Genomic DNA, 27,877 nt, shown 5'->3' with positions numbered 1-27,877 from the left:
AGGCTGTGGTGTGCTGGGAGATGTCTTAGTTAACTTTCTGGTAACAAAAGAAAAAGCTTGAAGTATTTGTTGGTTCTGTTGTATAGATATTACACTTATGGATAATTTCACTCTGCTGGTACATAAAGGATCTGAATATAAAATAGAAAGGGAGAAAGGGCCGCAAAAGGCATGTTTTTCAGTGTGAGATCTGAGAAAATGACAAAACGGGCTGAAACGCAGCTGAGTGTGTGGATGTATAGAAACTGTGGATCATACACTGTGGTTGATATATTGTACACCCCAATAAACTTATCTGGGGGTCAGAGAACGGTACAGCCACTATATTAAACACAGAGGCTAGGCAGTGGTAGCACACACCTTTAATCTTAGCATTCCACAGACAGAAATCTATCTGGATCTCTGTGAGTTCAAGGCCACACTGGGAACAGAACCAGGCATGGTGATACATACCTTTAATCCCAGCACTTGAGATCTCATGTCTTGCTTGGGAAAGATACAAGCCTTTAATTCCAGGAAGTGATGGCAGGAAGCAGAAAGGTATATAAGGTGTGAGGACCAGGAACTAGAGGCTTTTAAGCTTTTAGGCTTTTAGCAACAGTTCAACTGAGATCCATTTGGATGAGGACTCAGAGGCTTCCAGTTTGAGGAAACAGGATTGGCTGAGAAGTTGGTGAGGTGAGGTTAGCTTTGGCTTGTTCTGTCTCTCTGAACTTTCAGAATTTACCCCAATAGCTGGCACTGAGTTTTTTTTTTTAATTAATAAAACCATTTAAGATTCATGTTACAATACACAAGTTAGCTTAGTCTACCTGTAACCATGATCTTAGAGATGTTCTACCAGAGATACTGTGCTCATCTGTCAGATCTCAGACTACTGAAACAATTGTTACAGTTACCTCCATTAGGTTTTGAGGAGGCCCAACAGAGAAAGCTATTTCTCTGCTTTGGGTAGAGACCTAACATTCTAAGCTACCCAAAACATAGGAAGTAATCCAGTTAGGCCTGTCAATCACTTGGCAAAAGGACCACCCTTCCAGAAAGCGGATTCATATTAAACCATGCTAAAGAGATAGCTGGAGGTGGGGGCTGGCTCTGGAGAGAAGATTCAGGGGCTAAGAGTGTGTACTGCTTCAGCAGAGGACCTGAGTTTGGTTCCCAGCACTCACAGTAGGTGGCTCACAACTGCCTGTAACTCTAGGAGCAGGGAGATCTGATGCCCTCTTCTGGCCTCCAAGGGTACCTGCACTCATATGCAAACGCACATATACACATATACATAATTAAAAAAATAAAAAATAGATTAAAATAATAAATGATAAGAAGAATATTTATCCCTTTAGGAAGATAATGGTACTTTTCCTGTCCAGAATTACCCTTGGTGCAGTTACTACAGAGCTGTCATGAGGTTCTGTTGGGTCTGCCTGCATGAGGTTCTGTTGGGTCTGCCTGCCTAACCGAGGCTTGACTCAGGCAGCAAGGGCTTTTCTCTTGCTCTTTCCCATCTTCCTCCTTCAGGCAGCTTTCCTGTCCTGTGGTTTTTCTTTTAAACTCTAATAAAATTGTTCTCAAGCTTCCTTTTGAGTTTGTTCTTGAGTTCTTTTAGTAATGAGACTAATAAGAAGAGACCCTGGTTTCCCTAACATGTGACAATTCTGCTGAGACTTCTTCAAGTTTCCAATAAAATAATGGACCTCAAAGAATTATTCTTCCCCAGGAATCCTGCAATGGGGGAAGGAAAGGTTGAAATTCTCATTGTTGAAGAGGAACTTGACCCATAGGAAGATATTTCGTACAATTCTGACACCTTACCTCATGACTAAGGAATGCACATTTCCCAACTTGTGTTCCATCTTTTTTTTTAATGAAATTATAGCACTATTGCAGAAAAGGGGAGAGAAACTGAGGATCTTTGTCTACCCGCTTTGGCTAAAATACACATAAATCCTTTCCCCCTTATGCATTTCTGCTTCCTAATTTTCTTTAAGATACAGGAAAACTATGTAGCATATTTATAAACCCCGGTGGGTGGAGACCAATCCAGAATCTCAAGGGACTTACTTCACTAGGAAAAATGAGAGTTTCCCTTTATTTTCTGCCCTTCACTTACTCTTTCTTCTCAATGGGCTAAAAAACTAAGGGTTCTTCTCCCACCTCAGCTTCTCTAGGAGCCTGGAAGGACGCCTGCTTCCCATCCTCACTGAGGTCTGGTGTCAAGGTAAAGTAAAACCAAGGGTGGCACCACTCTGTCTTGGAGGCCTCTGCTCCTGGAAGGAGGCCCTGCTGTGTTTGACATGTTCACTACTCCACGGTGTCTGCTGTGTCTAAACTTACATAGGTGCATACACATCCACACACAGATGTGTATCCTCGCTCTCCTAGTTAGTGTCTGCTGTCAACCTGACACAGCCCTGAGCCGTCTGAAGGAGTCTCAAGTGGGGTCGGCCTCAATGGATTGGTCTGTGAACATTGTCTTTAGGGGCATTTTCTTGATTGCTAATTGATGTCAGAGGGCCCAGCCCTCTGTGGGTGGCATCCTTCCTAAGCACGAGGTCCTGGGTTGTACAAATAGGCCCCTCAGCACATGCCAGGCAGAGGAAATCAGTAAGCAGAGTTCCTTTGTGGTTTCTGCTTCAGCTCTTGTCTCGAACTCTTGCCTTGGTTTCCCTCAATGATGGGTTGTAACCTGAAAGATGAAATAAAGTTTTCCCCCAAGTTGCACTTGGTCATGGTAATTTTTTCACAGCAAGAGAAGTAATACACACATACAAACAAAAAAACCAACAGATAGAGGTGTCAGCATAGACTTAAGCTCATGCACTAAGGGGTGAGAGAGAAAGATGTTTATTGATAAGTATTTTGAATACTCGGTAGTGGGTTTCTCTGCTGATGCAATAAGCCATATCCAACTGAATTAAAAGTAAAGGACCAGGTTTAATCTGAGTAAGGCATTCCCGGGTGATGGGGGGAGGGGAGGGGGGGAGGGGAAGAGGAGAAATCACGTGGCAGGTCTATAGACTGGAGCTTAAATACCCTGTAGGTAGGACCTTGAGCTCCAGGGGAGGGGCCACCCCTTGGTGGGCTTTCTGAGGGGCAGGATTTGGAGTGGGGGTGGTGCTGAGGCACAGCTTCCAACTGAACATGTATTAATTAAAAAGTCAGAGCATAGGCAAGATGTTGCAGGCTTCTCTGGAGTCTCTTTTGAGGGCCTCCACAGCTGTCTGGGTGATTTGGAGCTTCTGAAGTTCATGATCCCAAGGGTTTCTAAGGTGACTTAACTTTTTTTAAACGAGATCGTAATTGGTTTCTGAGGTGTACTGGACATGATTATAAGCTGTAAGACAAACCCATAGGTCACATAGCTTGGAGGGAACCCCAACTACACTAGGTCACAAAGGAGTCAAGATGGATTTTGACAGTAAATAAAGTGATCCTGTTTTCAGAGAGTTACAGCCGTATAACTGTGGAAGTCGAAGGTTGAAAACTCAGAGGTCTCACACACGTGGGTCTCAAGCACGGTTTGTTGTTATTTTAACATTCTTATTTGAAATGTCTCTACAGAAAAGGAAATTGCCTCCTTGTAGGTGTGTTCTGTTGGTGGTGCTGGAATTCTCAGACTCTCAGCTAGAGATAAGTGTAGCCAGGGTTCCTTTCCTTCTCACAGCTCTTTAATTTTCCCTTTCTCTCCTGCTTCGGATTGTAGATGTACTCTTTAGAATAAGCTTGGTGTCCTTCCAACTCAGCCTCAGAGACGGTGTTTCTGTCTCTTTACCTCTTAGATTTTCAGCATAGGTCTTAGGAAATCAGCTGTTTCTTGAGGAACTCACTACTACATGCCAGATATCATCAGGTGCTGTGTGGGAACAGAGAACAGAACAATGCACTGAACAGATTACAGAGCAGCAGAGACCACCTCTCCAGAGACCACCTCTCCAGGCGTGGGATGCAACCCAGGGCAAGTGCTCTACCACTGAGCTACCTACCCAGGCTGGAAGAGATAGTCTTCAAGGGGGATAAAGCGTGGTAGGAGGGAGCAGGCAGTTTAGGGATGTGTGGGTCCTAACACAGGCAGGGCAGGCAATGACGATTTAGCAGTAGGTGTCCCAAACAGGTCATCTGAGACACCACCTTCTTCCCGCTGTCATCGTTCTGTTTTCTTCTGAAATCTGGGGACTCCACTCCTATCAGAGCACGCTGTTTTTAGCTCTCACAAAAGACATGATATTGGAAATTAATACATTTTTATTTTTGTTATTTCTACTTTATCCTTTTGATCATTTTTCATTTTCATAGTCATTTAGAGATGAAGAAACTAAGGTTCAAAATATTGTGGTAATGCAGTTTTTAAGGAAAAGACTCCTGAATTTCAGACCGACTTGAATTTCAGCTGGTTCACCAATTCCAGCAGCATATGACTACAATTGCAGTTTAGTTGTGAACTGGGGTTAAATTGTTTGGAAATTGTTTTAGTAAGTGAAACTGGGAACAACCCAAACACTTAGCACCATGGGTTGTACTTCGGTTTGCACGTGACCTCCGGTCCATGTGCTGGGAGCTGAGTTATCCGAGCCATTTCTGCTCACTTAGTGTTTGTTGAACAGCTTCAGGCCTGGAGGGAAGGACAGGAAAAGGAGTCTGCTCTCTCCCCTGGACTGAGGACACACTCCTCTTTTTCTCTAGGACATTTGTACTCTCACTCTTCAGTAAGCCCAGGATCTAAACAAGGTGCCCCTGTTGTCAAGCCGTGGACTGAAGGTTACATCATCAGCTTCCCTTGTTCTGAGACCTTTGGCCTTGGAATCAGCCCTGTTATCTGTGTCCTAGGGTTCCCGTTAGCAAACAGCCAGTCTTGGAACTTCTCAGCATCTGTGAGCTGTGTATCTATCTAAACAGGTGTCTGCTCTGAGAGAGATCTATTTGTCTACCTAGTTCTGTATTACACTGTTTTTGTCTCTTTGGAGAACCTTGCTAATATAGGAATAATTACATAAATTAAGATGCTCATTCATATTATAACGGCATCCAGTATCATATGGTAAGAGCATGTGTTCTCTTCTGGAAGGATTTCTAAGATAGATTGTGACTAAAAGGGCCCAAGTACAAGCTGCTTTCCTCTAAGAATGGAAAGGAAAGAGTGAGATAAAATGTATTCACTTGGACTGTCATCAACGTAAATTATCACTGGGAAGTCACACAAGGGATGAAAAAGAGCTAGGGAGATGTAGGAAGGTCGATTTGTTTTGCTTTTTGAGTCAGGGTTTCTCTGTGTAGCCCTGGGTGTCCTGGATCTCGCTCTGTAGACCAGGCTGATCTTGAACTCAGAGATCTGCCTGCCTCTGCTCCCAAGTGCTGGGATTAAAGGTGTGTATTACCACACCCAGCTAAAAGGTAGATTCTTAATATATACCTTATAAAAAATTATGCATATGTGTGTATGCCTGCTTGTCTGCACATGAACCACATATGTGTGATACCTATAGAGGACAGATCTCCTAGAACTGGACCCTGCTGGATATAAGTTCTGAGACGCAAACCAGTGTCCTCATCCAGAGCTTCAAGTGCTTTTAACTGCAGACCACTCTGGCCCCAATATATATTCTGTTATTTCAGGTCATTCAAACATTCTGGATGTATTACTTATTTAAGAAATAGACATATTTCTCTCTAAAAGAGTGCCTCTGGATTTCTTCTTCTCCTCTCCTGGTCTTCCTTATTCACATGAAGAATAAACCTAGACTGTCTATGTTCTTTGACAATTTTGAACATGTATACAATGTATCTTGGTCATGTTTACTGTTACCCTCTCTCTTTTCCCTCCCGTTTCTGCTGAACCCCTTCCTTCCTTTCTTCTCCTTAATAAGACTCCCCCCAGCATTTTCATGTCTTTTCACGACCTACTGAGTATGGCTCATTTGCATGAACACGAATGGTAGGTTATTTCTGGAGCATGGAAGGCTACATTTGTGTGTGTGTTTTTTAAAGCAGATTTCTTTGGCAATAATGATATATTTTAGAATCATAACAGGGACTGAAAAGCAAGTTTTTCAGTGTTTCAAATTCTGGCATAGTATGTTGCTAACAGCCTTGTTTAAAACAGAAACACATTTTGAGTCTTTCTGAGTATGAGCATCTTCTGACCCTTGGCTCATTAAGGACAGAAGGAAATAGTCTGTACAAGAGACACCCCAGCTCAGGAACCTGGAATGTGCTGTTTCTTAAGATGTACAGGTTTGTCATATGCCCATAGATTTTTCTATCTACACTTCCTCCTCTGTTTTCCCTGGTGGTCTGTTAAGCAGAACTTCATTCTTTGTCAACTCAGTTATTGACTGTACAGTATCTTTGTGTGTAGTTTCTCCTGATAAAAGTCCAGCACAGAAAGCACTTTACATCCTTAGAGCTTCTTGCATGCACTTTGGGTCCCCATCTTTTCTGGTTGTAAACTCATATCCCAGACTCTAGTTTCGTGGTTCCAGCTCTGCTATCCACTGCAACATTAGTTTCTGAGATTCAGAGATTACTAATCAGAAATCTCAAAATTCTGACTGTTTTCAACATACTTTTAACAATCTTCATATCTTATGTTTTGGATAGCTAAAATCCATGTTGAAAGAATAAAATTCTAAGTTTAGTAATACTTACAAAAATCTGTAGCTATAGTAATATTCTATACCCACATACACATTTGTTCTCTGAGTTTAATTAGGGTCTTTTGTGTGAGCATGGGTAATTAGTTTATTTACTAGAGCATGGAAGACTAGGTTTTTGGTAGGAGTAATAATTTTTAGGTCTGTGATGTAGGGTCAAAGGCACCACTTATCCGTTTCTGAGAATTGATGGGTTTGGCAAGCACTTGATATCCTAGCATTTGTTCATTATGGAAACCTAAAGGAGAGAAGGAATTACAGTAAACAAGTTTGGAACCTTCCCAGCCTTCATCCATGCACAGACCTTTTCCCTTGTTCTGAGTTAAGTTCTCTCTAGCTCCTGGCCCTTCTCAATGCCTCACATATGAAACTCTCATAGCCAAAGGGCCCAGATTCCCTTTGCCCTTCAGATAGAGTTGACAGTTGGCAAACAAAAGTACAAATTGTCTAGTTGTAACTGGAAGAACAGAGACAGGAGTCGAATCTTTAAAACTCAAGTGTATTGAGGGAGCCCGCAGTTTGAGAGGACAGTGTGTTAAAATCCTGAAAATCAGTCTCCTATTGCCTCTCCAGATGGAGAAGATGGGCTGGGGACAAAGGCTGCCAGTCATTCCAGAGCTCAGTTCTGCCCCTCTAGTCAGGTGATCAACCACATTTCTGAGACTGTGGTGTCCATGCCTCGCTAGTTATCTCCTTCCACTCTCTTCTCATTCTGTGGATGTTTGTGTTCAGGCTCTTCTTGAAAGAGAGTCTAACTAGTTTCTGCTGGTATTAGTTTTGTATTCCTTCAGGAGCACCTGAGCTGGCAATAGCTTAACTCAGAACAAATAAACCATTAACAGTGTGTATGCTAAGCTAGTAATGACTCATGTGAGCCAATTCCTTTCTACAAAGTGGAGTAAAAGTGTGTCTTCATAATAATACAGAATATGAAAGAGTTCCTATATATCCCCCTTTTTCCTTGTCACAGTTAGATTCAAATTTCTGGGTTTTTCTTTTTGTTTTGTTTTTCTATCTATTTAATTTTTGAGTATAGTATGTATCATGAAATATTGGGTCAAGAGATACCAAAACAATTACTTAATGCTTATCTGAAACTCAGATTAGTCTGGTAGCCACATTGTATCACGTGACCGATTCTCGCTTGCCACCTGACAGGAGACTGTTGAATGTATAGCTCGTTAGCCCAGAGGAACAAGAAGTCCCTAGCCCACAGCAACCCCAGAGAACTTTTGTGAAAGACACGTGCATAGCCAGTCTGTCCAATCCATCCAGGCAGCCCTTGGAAACTTGAAATGTGGTGAATGAGACTGTGAGCCTGAAGTTTTCATCACCGAATATAAGTTTAATAGGTCACAGGTGGCTCTGCAGCATTGGAAAGCACAGATCTATATTGTGTCCTTTGTTCTCTTCCCAAACCTAGCCAATGCAGTTTAAGACCAAGAGGTGACTAAAATGGCCCATACCTGGAAACATGCTCATGGCCCTCTAAAACTTAGGTTGGGCATATCCATTCTGTGCACATGCAGTGTGTCATCAATTACATATGACTTCTGGTGTGGGGAGGATGCTAGGTGCCAGTATTCAGGCCCAGGTAAGATGTAATTTTTCAATAAACTCATCCAGTAGATAGCCAGCTCTAGAATTTCAGCATTTAGGATGGAAACATTTACCACAGAGTAGACATCTAAAATAGATGAAACAGCCTTTTTTTGTTTCTGCTTTTGAGCTGTGTGACCCTTCTCCCCCATGATTTTAAGCAAACATCTATTAGATATAGATCCACAACATTTAAAGAAGATTCCTGCAGTGCAATTCAGCCAGCAGAGAATAAGCCTTAAAAGAATTCATTGTTACTGTGAGACAGAAATCTAGTGGACAAACTGGGAAACCATAGAAAACACAGGTAGCAACTGCTTTCAGTGATACTGTGTTTCTGGTAGGTGGGTAGGAGGAACAGGATTTCCTTCACCGACAGCAGACATTTTTACATAAAAGTCAGACAAACATGCTTTGGACAATAAAAGGCTGTCTGTGCCAAGACATCCTTCTCCGGCTCACTGGCCAGACATGGGAATGCTCCCTCAATGCCAGACTCCCTAGTGGGTGCTGGGGCATGACACTTGGTAGACCAGTTCTCACTTAATGGAGCAATGTCTCACTGGAGAGGGAATGGCAGGACCTGATCATCTCAGATTCTTTTAAAGAATCGAAACAGGTGCTGACTTTGCTAACACGTACACTAAAATTGGCACAATACAGAGAAGCTTAGCATGGCCCCTGCACAGGGACACACAAATTTGTTCAGCAAGATGTATTTTTGCTATCTTCTGAATGTGACATGTCTAATGCAATCATGAACTCATAGAAGGAATGATTACCTGCCCATGACCTGCACAAGACAATCCAGACTCTGACATAGAAGTGATATATATATGGCATACATGTGTGTATACATATATAAATATAAACATATATATGAAATCTGTGTGTGTTTCGTTTTTATGTAATGACATCCTTGCTCAAAGTATATATACAAACACAAAACATGCATTAACACTCTGGTATATGAAAGATCTTTAAAATGTCATTGATATTTATATTTCATAATTTAAAATGCAAACTCCTAGCTAGGTCTGTTTTACCTGAAACCCAAAGGATGCAAATAATGTGGTAGGAAAGTTAGTGGAGCAATCTCAGAAGGACAATAGCAATACAGAAACCTTAGTGCACCAGAACCGAGGGTATGGGAGAGGGGAGGAGACCAGAAGGACTTGAGGAGCAGAGGAGATGACTTCAGAGAGCTGGTGGGCTGAGAGAGGGCAGAGCAGTTAGGGGAGGAGCCTCAGATGAGAGTAGGAAATATGGAGGATTAATTTACACAAGTCTTGACGTTTGTGGTGACTCGAAGTTTGGATTGGTAATACAGGAAAAGCATTAAGTCCCACTGTTGACTTGAATAAGTGGACTTATGGTAATGTCATTTAGTGGCCTGGGGAAAACAGAGGTGACAGCCTTAAGGCACAGTGGGACATTGAGTGTCTTGAAAGTGTCTACATTTGAGGAGCTGGTTAAAGTTTAGATGCATTCTTCATTCTGTGGAAGAGGACAGGGCTAGAGATGTGTAACTGGAGGTTTATTACCTTTACATTGTTTTCAACACTTCAAGATTCATGAAATCATGAAGGGAAGTGTGTAAAATCTGCAACCAGATCCAAGCTTGCTTTCTTTCTTTTTCTTTTTCTTTTTCTTTTTCTTTTTCTTTTTCTTTTTCTTTTTTTTTTTTTTTTGTGTTTTTGAGACAGGGTTTCTCTGTGTAGCTTTGGAGCCTGTCCTGGAACTCACTCTGTAGCCCAGGCTGGCCTCAAACTCACAGAGATCTATTTGCCTGCCTCTGCCTCCCAAGTGCTGGGATTAGAGGTGTATGCCACCACCACCCGGCTCAGATCCAAGCTTTCTAAGGTCCTCAAAACTCAAGCATCTGAGATTCTGATCACTGTGAGGTGGACATTCCATGGAAGGCCAGTTCTTTTGTGGAATTTAGTCAAAGACTTACATTTTCAGCTCAAGCTATATCCACAAATACAGCAAAGAACTGGTCATGCTCATCTACACAATGCCCAGTAAGCTATAAGCCAGGGATGGAGCCACCAGAAACGGCCTGTGCCTGTACCTTGATATTAAACTCCTCCTCCAAAACCATGAGAAAGTAAGTGTGCCACATCATTCAAGATGTGTCACACTTTGCTATGGGAGTGAGGGCAGGCTGGCAGATCAGAGAACCAAGAAAAGGGCGCTGCAGTAACAGACATCCGACACTGAAAGTGGTTTTAGAACTGAGTAATCAGGAAAGGGTGACATAATTCTGAGGATCGTGTTGGAGAAATTCACTGCAAAGTGCTTGTCAGTAGAAATGGAGTTGTCAAAGGTAATTTCTGGGGAGTGCTTAGAAGGCAAAATGAAGAGTGATATAGGATGCTTCCATTTTCTTGGAGAATGGTTGTTAATAAGCACAATGTTGGTGCAAATATGATGACTACCCAGACCGCTTCACAGGGACATGAAAGATAGGCTTTTTTTGTTGTTGTTTTTTGTTTGTTTGTTTGTTTGTTTTTTTTTGTTTTTCGAGACAGGGTTTCTCTGTGTAGCTTTGCGCCTCTCCTGGCACTCACTTGGTAGCCCAGGCTGGCCTCGAACTCACAGAGATCCGCCTGGCTCTGCCTCCCAAGTGCTGGGATTAAAGGCGTGCGCCACCACCGCCCGGCTGAAAGATAGGCTTTTGCCAACAGGAGGAAAGGTGATCCTCGTTCTAAAGCGGCGCAAAACTTGGCTGATTTAGTTCAAGTGTTGAAGCAACAAAATTAGGTATTTAGTGGAGTAGCTGTATTTAATGGAGTAGCTGTATAAGCAAAATTGGAAAGAGACAGATTTAATCCCTTTGTGTAAGTAAATGTCAAAGGAAAGAGGTGATTAGATAAAGGGATTGTTAAGTCAAACAGTACTAGCCCTTGGATATTGGAAATCTGTCCATCTATCTATCTATCTATCTATCTATCTATCTATCTATCTATCTATCTATTCTCTATATACCTATCTTCTTTTTTCATATTACAGTTGCCATATTTTGTTTGTACATATGTGCGGGAGTGTGTTAGTGGATGTCCTGGGGACCAAACACAGGTTGTAAGTACTTACTTCTGAGACATTTAGACTCCTCTCTATCTGTTTTTCGGAGACAAGGTATCATGTAGCCCAGGCTAGCCTGGAACTCACTATGTATCTGAGAGTACCTCCTAGGTGTCCGACCTCCACCTCTCCAGCGCTGGGATTACAGATGTGCACCACCGCACTCCTGTATTAAAGACATCTGGATGAGCAGCCTTTTGACAAAAAACATCACGGGTGCAAGTTGTGAGCATGCTCACCCAGCCATTTGAGCAGAAAGCCATAGAGAGAGGTAAGAATCACTCCAGCAGAGATGCTGTCCATTTAACGTAAAGTTAGAGAGAGGAATAGAATGATGGAAAGGTGTCATGTTTTTTGAATTCTACATGATGAGACCATAAACTCTTCTACTGTGAACAAGCCCTGTCTTTCAAGAACAGAAGAGTACCCCAAAAGTCGGTTTAAGATCACTGTGGCTGACACTTCCCCTTAGGGTATGTTTTCAGATTCAGCTGAGGGTGGGAGAGGGTAGGCAAAGTCTGGTTTGGATAGCTCCTCATGGGCCAGTCTCTTACTGAGAGCTGCTTGAATAGAAATCTACCAAACTACAGGATCAGGACTCTGTGCAGAGGAGTCAGCCTCACACAGACTCAAGAAGGTAACATTGCCACAGCAGTTGGCCTGAAAGCCGGACAGAGTTCATGAGTGTATTCTCAAGACTTAAGATCTAATGGACTTGGCCTTCTTAGGTTATAGACCTGCTTTAGGATGCCTTCTCCTTTCTTCTTTCATAGATCTCCCTTTGGGCATGCAAATGTCTGTCTAATGCCTGTCACAGGTGTATTTTAATATCATTTATGTATTTGTTATTTTTTATATGTATGGGTGTTTTGTTTTGGTTTGGTTTTGTCTCAGCACCATGTGCCTGCAGTGCTTGCAGAGGCCAGAAGAGGGCGTCAGATTCATTGGAACTGGAGTCACAGCCGGTTGTGAACAACCTGGGGGGTGATGGGCATCAAAGCCAGGTCCTGGGCAAGAGCAGCCGCTACTCTTAACTGCTGAGCCATCTTTCCAGCCAGACAGCTGTATTTTAGAAGCCTATGACTTGTCTGGTTTCACAGGTTCAGAGCTGGAGAGAAATTTTGACTCAGGATAAATGTATCTTGTGTCTCATCCTGGTTCAGTTAAGCCTTTGAGGGCTTTGGAGATGTGATAAGAGTATTTTGCTTGGGAAAAGGACATTGATTTTGTCAGGCCAAGGGTAAAATTTATAGAAGAGATTGTGACTCAATATTCACACATTGAAACTCTAAACCCAAGCGTGACTATTATGGGTGATAGGAACACAGGGCTCGGGCCTTGGAGGACACCAAGGCTCTTTCGACTCCCTTGCTGAGAAAAGGGCAACAAACCCGCAGTGAGATGACAGCCAAGAGGAAGCACAGTCTGGAGCCAGACACAGGCGTGCCTTAGTCTTAGGCTTCCAGGCTCTAGAAGAGGACTATCCAATCAGCAGCCAGAGGAGACCGGGATAGTGGAGCGTGTGATAAGGGGTTAAGCCTTGACAGCCAAATAGTGTTGGGGAATATTATTTTAAGGTGTGTTACTTTTGTTTATGCTTCATTTGTTTAACTCTGTGAAGCTGTGTTACTGTACCTGTCTAAAACACCTGATGGTCTAATATAGAGCTGAAAGGCCAATAGCAAGGCAGGAGAAAGGATAGATGGGGCTGGTAGACAGAGAGAATAAACAAAAGGAGAAAACTGGGAAAAGAAAAAGATCAAGGAACGAGAGGGAGAGAAGGAGGAGGACTCCAGGGGCCTGCCACCCAGCTACACTACCAGCAATGGAGTAATAAAGAAAGGTATACAGGAATAGAAAAAAAAAAAAAAAGCAGCCCAGAGGCAAAAGAAAGATGGGATAATTAAAGATAAGAAAAGCTGGCAAGAAACTAAGGCAAGCTAAGGGCGGGCATTGGTAAGTAAGACTAAGCCTCCATGTGTGATTTATTTGGGAACTGGGTGGCAGGTCCCCCAAAAGAGCCAAAATACCATCAACAACAAAATAGCATATGCGGGAGAATTTGGAATTCAGCACTCTGGCTTCTTGAAGAATGAGCTCAACTAATAGCAATGTGCATAAGTTCTAAAGCCTACAAGCTGTGCGTGCCTCATCATGGCCAGACAGTACTGTCAACGAGAATTCCTGGGAAGAAGCTGCATCTGCAGACTGACTAATTAGAACTGCGGTGATGTGGAGAGGTCCAGATGTTTTCACTCCAGAGGCTAATCACCTCATCTTGGGCTAACCTTAGCCTCCTGCATAGCCACTCCTTGCCCACTTTTGAGTCTGAACTGACATCTTGTGACCAATAGACAAAAAACATTTTGAAATCTGTTAACTTAGCAGACCACCAGCTCTCATCATCCCAAATGTTAAGAATGTCATCAAATAGCATCGGAGACCTAGAGAGAAGCTTCTCTCATCTTGCTTTATCCATCCTTCTGATGTACCCACCAGTCTATTTTTAGCTTGACTTGATTTATGACTTTCTTTATTCTGTAAAACTATAGAACACCAACAAAATGCTTACATGTTGGAAGATGGAATTTAGGGTAACCTAAATCTGAGTTCTCAGGCCATGGTCACTAAAACTTAAAAATAAACTAGTTTTTTGTTATTGTTTGAGTGTGTGTGTGTGTGTGTGTGTGTGTGTGAGAGAGAGAGAGAGAGAGAGAGAGAGAGAGAGAGAGAGAGAGAGAGAGAGAGAGAGAGAGAGAGGAGATAAGAGAGAGAATAGATAGTTATTATGACCAGGAAGGAACTCTGAGAATGATCCTCTTGTTCAGCAGATGTCGGGGTCCAGTGTTGGATTTCAGCCCCAACCTATCAAAGGGTTCCTTGAAGAGGGGAGTGAGGAATTGAGACATGCTAGATAGAAATATAGATGAAGAAAAAGACAGAGACATAGGATAGCTTCAGGAGAGCTCTGGGTCAATATCCAGCAGCCTCAAGTTTATTTCTAATGGATTTTTTATACACTAGTAAGGGGAGAGGCAAAAGACCTCCCCCTTCCAAGATCAAAGCACAACATACAACCAAGTGTAGCCCCTTCAAAACACCTGGTAACTACGCCCCATTAAAGTGAGAAATCCATGGAGTCTGCTTAAAGAGCAAAGGAATTTATTAGAGGAGAAAAAACTCACTGTATAGAATAGAATTGTTACAGGTTCTGGAATGCTGGGGCAAAGTCTCCTGGTGTTCTGGCTGTCTGAGTCATCCCAGCATCCAAGTCCTATGAGGAAGTGAAGAGGAGACTGCCTACATGCCTGTCAAGTCTTAAGGGTCGCCTAGAGGCCATGCCCCAGGGGCATGTACTTCAAGGTCATAGGCAGGTAGAATAGTTGCTTGCTGCATCTCTAAGGGCAGTGCTTCAAGGTCATAGACAGAACAGCTATCCACTACATCTCCCTCTTTTGTCTAAGTAAGAAAGTTCTAATCTAATATAAAACTATATACAACAGGAACAATTATCAAGTATCGTCCAGGAGAGGGGAAAGGTAATAACCTAAACAAAAATAGAAATACAACCAGCAAGAACAACATCGAACAAGAGACATATACTAAAATCTAGAGATGTCCAGAACACAGGTAAATGGTATGTTACAGAGATTACTCCAATAGCTATCCTATTCTGAAAAAAATCTAACTTTACTATCTGAAATGTTCTTAGCTAAGATATGAGAGGATCATAACTATAACTGTCTAGTCTTCAACCCCATCAAAGACCTGAGAAGGAACATAATAATACCTGAGAAAACAGAAAATGCAAGCAAGCAATTTCCAAAAATTTTGTGAGAATAGACAGAGACAGCTGGCAGCCTGGACAGTCACCTAAAGCTTCTCAGCATCATTGGTGTATCCAATTTGGCTATAGGCCTAGAATATATGATAGATCACTTTCAGAAGCAGGAATTTTGAAAGACCATCTTACCATGTCTTGGCAAGGTTCAGCAGTCACTTTTCCTTGTGTCCTGCTCATTTTACTCATCCGGAAAGGGCAGCGTTCATACTGTCAGCAGTCTAGGCAAGGGCAGTTCTTTGCCCAGCAGGCCATTATGTGCCAGGAAGAAGACAAACTTCTAAATGGAAATGTCTTAGAAGCCAAACATTCTCCTGGGATCAGATCAGTACTGCCAGGAGCAATTGTGTAACATGTCAACAGAATTCTAAGTTATCAAAATATTTAAATGCCATATTCTCTAGGTCTATGAAGTGTTGGAAGATTACCTATCCATCTGACATATGTTTCTGTAAATTTGGACAACCTAACTAACATAACTATAGAAATGACAAGCATGGGTGACTATAAATCTGTAAGTCTTATCTACCCAAATAAGCTAAGGACTAAGGCTTCACATTAACAAAGAAAACAGTCTGTAAACAGATGTACCGTATAAGGACAATGACTTCAAAATTGTGACAATACACAAAATACCTTAAATGGAGGTAGAAATGTATAGTGCAATATGATATCAATATTCTTAATATGTATCAATATACAAAATATCCTAAACAGAGGTAGAATATACATATAGTATGATAAATATAATTTCACGTTTGTATCAATATTTAAAATATTTCACATACGAGTAGGAACATGTGTTCAATATGATGATTATAGTTTTGAATTATGTCAATATACAAATTATCTTAAATATGAATATAAAAATAGTTTACATTTGTATCAATATACAAGAATCCATATCAGTGCAAATTATCTAAGGCTAATAGTTTGCTAACTTAGTTTACTAGTAGATACAATAATCTACCTCAATATACTATACCTATCCATTCCTCTTTTTTCTTTTCCAAAAAGGAATCCTGAGTCTAAATTTTTATTGTTCTGCCCCCAACCCTATAACAACTTATCCATAACCCTGAGAGAATGAAAACTTTTGGGAAAGGGGGCTTCGTTTTCTTTTTCTTTTTTTTTCTTTTTGGTTTTTCGAGACAGGGTTTCTCTGTGTAGCTTTGCGCCTTTCCTGGATCTTGCTCTGTAGACCAGGCTGGCCTCAAACTCACAAAGATCCACCTGGCTCGGCCTCCCGAGTCCTGGGATTAAAGGCGTGCGCCACCACTGCCCGGCTCCTTTTCTTAAAATTGCTTCCTGCTGTTAGGGGATGACGGTATCTCTGTGGGATCCTGTAAGAAAGCTATAATGTTTGTAGCTAGTCTCGGAGTAACGTGTCAAGTTATCTTAGGTTCTGGCTACAAGTGTAATATAATGGATCATCTCATCTTAGAACTGTCCTGAAGAGTTTGCAGTCCAAAGCTGATCGTTGAGTAATGTTTTTAGGTACAATGGCATCATTCTGGACTGAGTAGAGTTGTTGTTGTGGGGCCCCATCTTCCTTCTGGGAACTTCAGAGATTGCAATTGGAAAGACTTATTTTTCATTGTGGAAAACTTGAACATTATTAATATCAAAATGGAAAGGAGTTCCAGAAGTCAAGGATAAGCGTGGAAAGAAACAGAATCTTGACAACATTGGTCCCTAGATTATTGGTTTTCTTCTGTCCCACACCAGTTGGCTCTTCTGATATGAGACAGAATCTTTTAAATTTTTCTTTTAGCAACATGCTTGGATTTAGAGAAGGAGAGAGCCAGATTCCAACTCCAAAGCCAGCTAGATTTATGATTGAATCGGGACCACAACTATTCTAGAGTTAGATATTGATATTAGGTAGTAAGATGTTACCCTATAGAGTGTGTTGGTACCAATAGGTCCTTTCTGTCTGCTTAGATATCTAGGTGTCCAAGGCCTTATGATTTCTTGAAGATGGGTATTTCTATTATCCTGTAAAGACAAAAAACCAGAACCCTGCCCTGACCTTGTTTGTTGAAATAGCTATCCACTGCACTCCATGGCAAAGCATTTTGTGATTAGGTCTTGAAGTGTAAGACACCTGGTAACCATGCCTTGACACCCTATCATGCAGCCTTGGAGAGCAACATCAACTCTGACTCTCTGACCTTGAGTCAAACCACAAGTTGGAATCTTTGTGGGCTCCCATAAGCAGAGGAACCCCCTGAATGGAAGTGATGTATTCATTGAGTGCAGGTTCATTGGTGTTTTTTCCTCAGGTGAATTGTTGGTGAGTTCTTTCCAGGGTTCTCAGACCTTGCTTGGTTTGGCTCACAGTCCATTTGTTTACTAATTAAGGACCCTAATACATGATAGATACCATTTTCTGGTCAGTTTTCAAAGTATTTGGTTTAAGGTATCTAGTTGTTTGTTTTGAAAGAATTTTGGTGTAGAAATTTGATTTTGTTTTGGTTGTTTGTTTCTTTTCAGGTCTCTAAAGGCATTTTGGATTTTATTTGCTTTTGGAACTTGGAAGGAATTTTGGTTTCTGTTTTTGTTTGCCGTTGGTTTTGCCTTTGGCGTGTTTTATTACTACTTGGCCTTTTTCTCTTGATATCCTCCCTCAAATACCGAATTCTGTCATTTCCAGTGACCTTGCCAGACCTTTAGCTTAGGATATTTATAAGTACTTTGTCAGGGTGCCCCGAGTAGCATAGGTTGGTTGAAAAAAGAAGGCACTCCAAGAAGAAATTTGAAGGCCCATTGTGGCAGGAGGAAGGTCCAGCCTCTCTGATGGCTGAACCCCGGACAGCAGTACAAAGGCATTTTTATTGGTTTCCTTATACCAAGGTCCCTGATCTAATTTACATGTCTTACTGAAGGAGAGCATCACATGCCCCCATGACTCTTGTCCTTCATTATGTATCCTTTGTAATACACAATAATACAAGAGCCTCGGGTGTGCCTGAAGTGTCTTGTCCCCAAAGTCATGGGAAGGCTGCAATGCCCCTTCAGCAAAACAATTCTACAAATCAGGGAAAACAATCACTGTTTTCCACAAGGATTCTTCAAGGTTAAAGTACTTCTTAAAAACAGCTGTTCATTCTAATGTCTACTCCAGATACAGTGACTCTGCTAAATTCTTACAACAGCACTTTTTCAGGAAAAGGGACAATAAATAAACAAAGTGCTGTTTTAACCGGGTGTGGGGTAAGGTTTCCAAGATGAAAGAAGTATTTAGAGATAAACCACCATCTGGTACTCCAGATAGCCTTATGTGTGATAATTATTGACTTTCTACTCACAAGTATTTGCAAAAATAGAGATCTAACCAAAGATAAACTGGTTTTATGGTTTCCCCCGTGGGGAGTGGGATGTATTAGTCAGGGTCCTCTAGAGATACAACCGATAGAATGAATCTGTATATATAAAAACAGGATGCATTAGAGTGGCCTTGACTGTCCAGCACTGGCTAGCTCCCTGTGGAAAGTCCAAGAACCTGGTAGTTGTTCGTCCACAAGGCTGAATGTCTCAGCTGGTCTTTAGTATACCCCAGGATCTGGAAGAAGCAGGCTCTAATGAACATGGCATTGGGAATGAACTTGACAAGGAGAGCGAGTGCAAGCACTCCTTTCTTTCATGCCCTTTACTTAGGCTGCCACCAGAAAGTGTGGTCCAGATTTCAGGTATGGATCTACCCAACTCACAAGATCTGGATTTAGGATGTGTCTTTACACTTTAAATAATACATTCAAGACAATCCTTCACAGGTGGACCCAGATGCTTAGGTTTCAGTTAATTCTAGATGTATTCAAATTGACAACCAAGAATAGGCATCACAGGGGAGCATTTGATGTTCCAAAATTGGCATTTCTGTGTGCTTAATGAAGTTCTAGGCAATGATATAAAAAAATCACAACAAATGTAAAATTTTTGTAAAAATCAGTCAAGTTGGTAATTCATAACAATAAGAGCTCTAGGAAAAGGCTGCAGGTGAATTAGAATGAGACACTAATAACGAATTTATTTAAGACTCCTGTCAGGGAAGCAGAGCAGTGCCTTGTTCAGCCATCATCAGAGAAGCTTCCTCCTGCGGCAGATGGGGACAGATAGAAAAACCCACAACCAGACCTTCAGCTGAGTGAGAGACCTTAGAACACTCAGCCCTAAATGGGATGTCTCCACCAAATCCCTGCCCTCAGAGCTCAGGAAATCATGGAACAGCAGGCAGAAATAGTGTAAGAGTCACAGTGAATGGATGGCACCAAGAAAACAAGGCCCTCTAAATCAACACGGCGCAGAGCTCCCGTGAACTCACAGAGACTGAGGCAGCATGCACAGGGCCTGCATGGGTCTGTCCTAGGTCCTCTGCACTTATACTGTGGCTTCCAGTTTAGTATTTTTATGGGATTCCTGAGGATGTGAAAGAGTGGGTCTCTGATTCTTGTGCCTTCTCTTAGGTTCTTTTCTTTCTGCTGGTTTGGCTCGCCTAACTTCTATATGATAATTTTTGTTTTGTCTTATTTTATTTTGTTATTTTTTTAAATGAATGAATGAATGAAACCTGTCATTTATACTTGCAGGAAGAAGGAAAATAATTTTTCCCCAGTAGAGTGACACTGAGTAAATCAACTTCTCCAGACAGGCCTCATGTTCAGGAGTAAGTGACCAACAGAGAATGGACTCCACAATTTTTTGTGTTTGCTTTTATTTGGTTACAGTTTGGTGGGTATTTTTGTTTTTGTTTTTTTCTCCTTTCTTTTTGGGTGTGGCTTTATTTTGTTTTCTTGGTTTGGGGTGTGGTCCTTGTATTATTTTCTTTGAAAAAGAACTTAAAGTTGGGTGGGTAGGGAGGGGGAGAAGATCTGGAAGGCCTTGGAGGAGGGAGAATATAATATAATTAATTATATTTAAATTAAAAATTGTTTTAAATATAATAAAAAGTCACTGTTTAGTATATAAAAGTAATATGCATTTGGCAAAAGTAACTTATTTAAATTTTTTGAGTTTATATCAAGCTATTTAAATCCTAAAATCAACTCCCCACTCTCATCTCTTTATCGGATCTTGCCTCATCATTCTCCATCTCCTACTGTTTTATATTATTTCCTTGAGTGGTTTCTTTTCTTTTAAACTCTCATTACATTAAGACGTCTTCATTATACCAACTAATCCTAAAATTATTTTCAGCCTTAAAGCCAAAAATCCAAGTTTGGAGCTGAGGTTCTAAAATCTTAGGGACACTCCCTGGCTGTTAAAGATGCCTGAATGAAGCTGTGTCTCTCTTCCCCTGAGCATCTTCTCCGGTGGGTACCTATAACACTTGTGTTTCATGTATGTTTATGATAACTGTGTGTCATGTGTGCCTAGGATCACTGCTTTTGTATATTTTTGGTTGTTTTCACATGTTTGTGTCACTTTTTTTTAAAAAAATGTGGCCACTTCAGTTCTCTCTTTTAAAGAATTTTTTTTTTAATGTACAAAAATTATTTTGGGACATGCTCAGTTAAAATGTATATGTATATTCACATTTTAAAATTGTGATCTGTAACATGAATTGTTAGAAGGTCTTATGAATAAAATCAAACCCAGAGCCAGGTATTGGGGTGAATGCTGGAAGATCAGAGAAGCAGAACAAGCCACAGCTACCTCACCTTGCCAATTCCTCAGTTGATCCTGTTTCCTCAGACTGGAAGCCTCTGAGTCTTCATTCAGAATGAATCTCAGCTGAACTGCTGCTCAAAAGCCTAAAAGCTTAACCAGCCAAAAGCTTCTAGTTTCTGGTCCTCATGCCGTATATCATTTTCTGCTTTCTGTCATCACTTTCTGGAATTAAAGGCTCACTTCCTGGGATTAAAGGCTCTTGTTACCTCGCCTGGCTGTTTCCAGTGTGGCCTTCAACTCACAGAGATCCAGGTTGATCTCTGCCTCTGGAATGCTAGGATTAAAGGCGTGTGTGCCACCATTTTCTGGCCTCTATATCTAGTGGCTGTTCTGTTCTCTGACCCCAGATTAGTTTATTAGGGTGCACAATATTTTAGGGAACACAATATCACCACAGTGATCATATATGAAAAGATATATTAAATACATATATTGTATAAATTGAGTATTCTAAACATCTAAAATCATTAAGATGGTATCTTTGGGTCTATTAAATGTTTTAAAAAACCTTAAAATACTAATTGTTTATATAAAACATAAGAGTCATAAGATAAAGTTCTCATAAGCTATAAAATTGAAATAATTGTTCATCTTCTTGGTTTAAAAACAAATAAATAAAGTCATAAATGCTACATTTTACCCTGCCATATAGATGCCTTTTGCTATTCCACATGCCTCATAAACCACCTCCCCCACAAAAGTAGTCTTTTTCTACCAAAACCAACTTCAAGATGCTTGTTCTAATAACTTAAATCTTTAACAAATAATTAATTTAAATTTGGTTAAGAACACTACACAAACATTAATGTAATTTACCTGCATTTGAATATAACTGGTAGTTTTTTAAGATACATATTTATGTTTTCTGAGCTTTAAACACAGCTTCCAAGCTTTCATTTAAAATTGCCTCATAGAGATCCGCCTGGCTCTGCCTCCCGAGTGCTGGGATTAAAGGCGTGCGCCACCGCCCGGCTCGAGGCCAGCCTGGACTACCAAGTGAGTCTCAGGAAAGGCGCAAAGCTACACAGAGAAACCCTGTCTCGAAAAACCAAAAAAAAAAAAAACAAAAAACAAAACAAAAAAAAAAAACAAAATTACCTCATTAAAGTTGTTTTTCAATAATTTATAATAATGTTAAGATTAACTCATGCTGTGAAAAGATTATAAAAATGGACACGGTTGTAACTAAGATGGATGTAATATAAATGTTATCAAACTTTTTATGATCAAAATTCAATTTCCTTAAGTATTGATCTATTCTTAGTAATGTTCACCCAAAAAAACCTCTTAAAACAATAAAAACTTTGTTTCATCATTTCACCTAAAGGACATTTAAAATCTGTGATTAAATTTTAATTTTATATGCTTTCTCATTAGACCTTTTGCTTTTTTGTGATAGTTATTACTTTAATAATAGGATAAATTCTGTTTGGTGAATTATCCCTATTTGGGACATTCCCACTAAACTATATAGTGATTGTTGAACTCACTTTAGTAGACAAATATTTACATATTTTATAAAATTTGCTCTTTTAGATAAACAGCAAATAGTATTGTAAAATACTTTTAAATACAATAACTAAAATTCTGATTGTTACAGAGTCTTCGTCAAAGGATACATACAACATTGTTTGATTTTTTTTTTGGCTTTTCGAGACAGGGTTTCTCTGTGTAGCTTTGCGCCTTTCCTGGGACTCACTTGGTAGCCCAGGCTGGCCTCGAACTCACAGAGATCCGCCTGGCTCTGCCTCCCGAGTGCTGGGATTAAAGGTGTGCGCCACCACCGCCCGGCAACATTGTTTGATTAACTAAAAGAAAGAAGACATAATGTAAAAGACTCCTTTCTGATTAAGTGATCAGGACTGTGTCCAGGTACTTCTCATTCACTCCTGGACTGTTAAAATTTGATGAGGTGAACTTTCTCACACAGTCTGAGAACACTTTAATGGAGACTTGGGGAAATGCTGAATAATAGATACCCATCTTCAATGCCATTGACAGCTGAGCTCCCCAACTAACTAAACAGTTCTCTCCCTTTTTATGTTTCTTAAATGCCATATAACTAAAAAATTTTAAATTGTTTATATTTAATATTCTACATGATATATTTCTTAAGTGATAAAATAATACCATTTTGTTTTTAATGAAGTTACAAATGAAGATATTATTTCTTTTCATTAATCAGTTTTTTTATTATGATCATTTGCTTATCCCAAACATATACATTATTCAAAACTAATTTTCATGTTTAAAAGATTCAACTGTTTTCACTGCTTTATATATATATATATATATATATATATATATATATATATATATATATGTGTGTGTGTGTGTGTGTGTGTGTATGTATATATGTACATATTTAGGTTCACTTGTTATTCAGTATAATTTGATAAAACAAAAATAAATCTAGGTTTTAATTAAACTTTAAATCCTTTACTCTAGCTAGAGTTGGGCTAACTCTTCTTGCTTGTATTATACAAAAGTCATCAGTCTCTAATAACAACATTTATAAGTTTTCATACCTTGATATTGATGTTTCTTGATTCAATTAATATCTAAGATATACTATGCCGTAGTTATTCAGGACTAAAAACAATGAAACAATACTGTATTTTACTAATTAAAAAAAAAGGACATCATTATAGTGACTCCTTCCAGAGTCACATTTCTACCCATTTAAATGCAAGTAGGGTAGCTCATAGAGTACAGATAACTGAATACAGGAGAAAACTTAGCGTTAATTTAGTTTAACTGCTATGTGCTGTGGGATGTTCTGTATGGCAAAAATGTTGCTAATTAGTCAATAAATAAAACACTGATTGGCCATTGGCTAGGCAGGAAGTGTAGGTGGGACAAAGGAGGAGAATAAAGCTGGGAAGTGGAAGGCTGAGTCAGAGAGACACTGCCAGTCGCCACGAAGACAAACAGCATGTGAAGATGCCGGTAAGCCACGAGCCAAGTGGCAAGGTATAGATTTATGGAAATGAATTAATTTAAGCTGTAAGAACAGTTAGCAAGAAGCCTGCCACGGCCATACAGTTTGTAACCAATATAAGTCTCTGTGCTTACTTGGTTGGGTCTGAGTGGTTGTGGGACTGGCAGGTGAGAGAGATTTGTCCTGACTGTGGGCCAGGCAGGAAAACTCTAGCTACAGCTATGCACATTTTTGTTGTTTAAAATACACGTTTCCTTCATCACTCAATTAGGTCAAACCAAGTTCTTGATTATTTTAACTTTAGGTAACATAATCCTATTATATGTCACACATAACTGCTGTGTCAAATATAGATGATTTACCTATAGGAAAATAAAAAACAAAAAACAAAAAACAAAGGAAGACCACATTTGCTAATAGTTTCCTTATGATCTAGGAGTTTCTTTCTTATGACTTACAACCTATTCTTCTCTCCTGAAGACTGTTGTCCTGCTCACTACTTAGCCTTATCTACATCAGATCCTAGGAATAAACTTCTTGCTACGAGGGACCTTATAATATTTAGTAAATAATATACAGCCCCCAGCCTGCACAAAATGTGATGCTTGGAGAAACCGTCAATGAGAATTCCTGGGAAGAAGCTGCGTCTGCAAAGACTGACTAATTAGAACTGCGGTGATGTGGAGAGGTCCAGATGTTTTCACTCCAGAGGCTAATCACCTCATCTTGGGCTAGCCTTAGCCTCCTGCACAGTCACTCCTTACCCACTTCTGAGTCTGAACTGACATCTTGCGACCAATAGACAAAAAACATTTTGAAATCTGTTAACTTAGCAGACCACCAGCTTTCATCACCCCAAATGTTAAGAATGTCATCAAATAGCATCGGAGACCTAGAGAGAAGCTCCCCAATCTTGTAACCACCCCTCAGATGTACCAAACAATCTATGAATCAAGACTTTCTTTGTTCTGTAAAGCTATAAAACATCAAGAAAGTGCTTACATGTTGGAATGTGGAATTTGGGGTAACCTAAATTTGTGTTCTCAGGCCATGGTCACTCACATTTGGCTGTAGAATAGACTATTATTCCATTTAAGGTAAGAGCTGTTGCATTGTGTCATTCCCACCCACCTCCAACGACAACAACAACCTGGCCAATCAGAAGAGAAAGGATAGTGGTGGGTGTGGTGAGGGCTGAGTTTTGACAAGCCTGATAGTGTACACTGAAGAGGCTGGACCCCAGTGTTTTCTTTTCTCGCAGAAAAAGCCTCAACTATCAGCAATGAGTATATGTTCTAAAAGCTACAAAATATATATTCCCTCACCATTGCCATACTACTATTAAAGTCCTCACATGTAACAGGGAACAAGGAAAATCTGATTTTACTGTTTAACAACTCAGCTTATTCTGAAGTATTCATGACATATTCTAATTCCTCTGAATGGCACAACAGTTCTATGTACTTGTTATTTAAAAACAGATTGATTTGTTAATAATAGTTCCCAAGTGTCAATACAGGTGATGAATGTCTTTAGCAGATGCCATCCTGATAGGAACTTTTCCTGCTTGGTGCAAAGCAGGGACAAAAAGAAAGGTGAGAGTCTTTTGCTGCACATGAACTCTTATCAGCTCCAGTGTGAGTGGCCAATACACAACTAACTTCCTAATAATCCTTTCATACACATGTGCTATGTTTAATATTTAAAAGGAATAAACATAAAGATGAATGACTACAACTTAGGTCACCAGATGATAAGCTTCTAAGGAAATAACCTATGCATACCTAAAATACATACTTATATTTATAATTTTAAGCTACAATACTTCAAATGGGTACAAGGGAAAAAAAACTCACAAGAATGAGTGGCAATGGCAGGGAGCAAGGGAAAGAATATTATTTATTGTCCAGGAATTATTTGGAAATGTAAAGGGATAGAGCAAATGTAAAGGTGATACTGTATTAAAGTTTGTTTTTATTTTTTCTTTACCTTTGTTCTGGATATGTGAAAAACCAAATGATGACTCCCTCTCAGTCTTATGTCTCAGTAAAACCCTAAGATAAATGTTGTCTCTGGTGCCCGAGTATCTTCACCAAGTAGGAAGCCATTGAGAATAGCCTTTATCAGTGTGCCCCAGTATAAAGACTTCCCCAGGACCCACGAGACAAAATTGATATAGGTCTGCTCAAGACCTGAAAGCCAGCTGAAGCTGTGAGGTATTTAGTGCCTTAGAGAATTCTGTCCATCAGTAAGCAGGATTCTGAGTTATAAATAGTGACAATGCAAAGTAGAAGTCTAAGAACCCTGTTAGAGCTGAGCTGGGACAGAGCTGTACGGGATGCTCTGCGCTTGGTAGCCTGTTCTTAGCTGCTCCTCCAAGTCAGTGATGTACAACTGCTACTCTTGTATTTCTCCCAGCACCATCAGACCATTAGAAAGCATGATCTACTGGAAAAGATGGTGCTGTTAGAAGTTTTAGTTTGGTGTGTTCTTATTGTCTTCCCTGGTAGTAAACTGACCCTCTAGCCCAAAAAGCTTTCTGGCTGGCTTAGTCTCTGATGCATTCAATTCAATAGTCACTCTGTGCCCTTTTTATCAAGTGTCTATGTCTATTCCCAAGCTGAATATTTACAATTTAACATGTTGAGGCCTTGACCTCATGGTCTTACTGAAGACAGAAACAAAAAGGTTAACAATGTTCATGATGTATCCATTCACTAGCAAAGGTTCAAATACAAGCCTTGTTTTGGGAACCTGGAATCAAAGAACTCAAATCTCAGATCTTCTCTATCTTCTCTCCTAACTCATCACGTGGAAACAGTTCCTATAGCTCCTGAAAACCATCCTCCCATGATATATATCTATCAAGTCTTTGTTTTGCTTTTTCTAACCCGAATAAAAGCTGTGCTGTCCCCACTGAAGGTTCAGCATGTGTTAGCTGAAACCTGCCAAATTTTAACCCCTGTCCCCTTAATGCAGATTCCGGGAAACTTCTTTTTTCTTTAGGTTCTTCACAGTTTAGAATGCCACTAAGTACCTTATATATATAATCCTCTATGTAACAAACTCAACTCATTATTTTGTACCATTTCAATTTTTCTCATAATAATCTCTTAGACAAGGATGGGTTATAGAATAACTAAGCATTTGGAGTGCTGGCTTTCTAAGCCTGGGGACTTATTTTACTTCTTTCAACTCTGTTCCTCTGTTCATCAAAGCATCTGTAACAGCAATAGACCTCCCTTTTGATTGTTGGCTTACAGGGATTAATATGGGTGGAGTGCATCCAGTGGTGCTTAACCAGCCATCTGGATCAACCTTGCTGTTTTAATCTCAGGGCACACACTACAGAGTTTGGATTTTTTTCATAGCAAAGTGAGCAATGATACAGAAATATTGAGGCAGAGAGAGCTTAAATACATACTGAAGGTCTCAGACATTAGGGTTCAAAGGGAATTTGGCAAGAAAATGAGAATGATTCCAAGGCTCATATGAAGTGAGATCCAAGGATCCAGGTTCTTAAACTGGAAGGAATGCTGAGCTGGGCGCTTCAGCTCACAGGATGCTATGTACAGTGAGACCAGGCTTTCCCAAGCACAGTTGCTGTAAGAACTCTCTTAACACCTTGGCAGAAGGCATGTGAGTGATGCACAACTGCACTTCCAGCACTGAGGAGCTTGAGGCAAGAGGATCATTCAAGGTCATTCTCAACTACCTAGCAAGTTTGAGGCTAGCCTTGGGCACACAAGACCCTGCATAAACAAACAAAAACACCTGTATTCCTAACTTTTGAGAAATGGTAGCAGTAAACTCAGGAGTTCAGGACCAGCGTTAGTTACGCAGCAAGCACTCAGCTTGGGTTGTATGAGATCGGTTTCACTTTAAACCAAACATCTCAGAAAATTGTTTTTCTTAATTTTTTTTTTTTTTTAATAAAGCCTAGAGCACTGGTATCTCCAGGTGGTCTCCCATCCAAGTATGACCCTACTTAGCTTCCACAATTAGGGGCATTTAGGGTAGTATGGCCTCAGACAGAATAATCTTACGGCATTCAAGATGGTTGTTTTTCTTCTGTCTTAATTATTTTCCTTT

General features: G+C 40.3%; 1 non-coding gene across 1 annotated transcript; it reads left to right on the top strand.

Moving 5' to 3' along the window:
- Positions 1-8,865: 8,865 nt before the first annotated feature.
- Positions 8,866-8,969, top strand: LOC131912107 (U6 spliceosomal RNA). The gene has a single exon (XR_009379521.1). It is a non-coding gene; the product is annotated as a U6 spliceosomal RNA (small nuclear RNA).
- Positions 8,970-27,877: the final 18,908 nt, after the last annotated feature.

This window comes from Peromyscus eremicus, chromosome 5 (assembly GCF_949786415.1).
Source record: "Peromyscus eremicus chromosome 5, PerEre_H2_v1, whole genome shotgun sequence".
Taxonomy (NCBI): domain Eukaryota; kingdom Metazoa; phylum Chordata; class Mammalia; order Rodentia; family Cricetidae; genus Peromyscus; species Peromyscus eremicus.
Note: the sequence above shows the minus strand (reverse complement) of the source record. Positions and strands in the feature narration are given on the sequence as shown.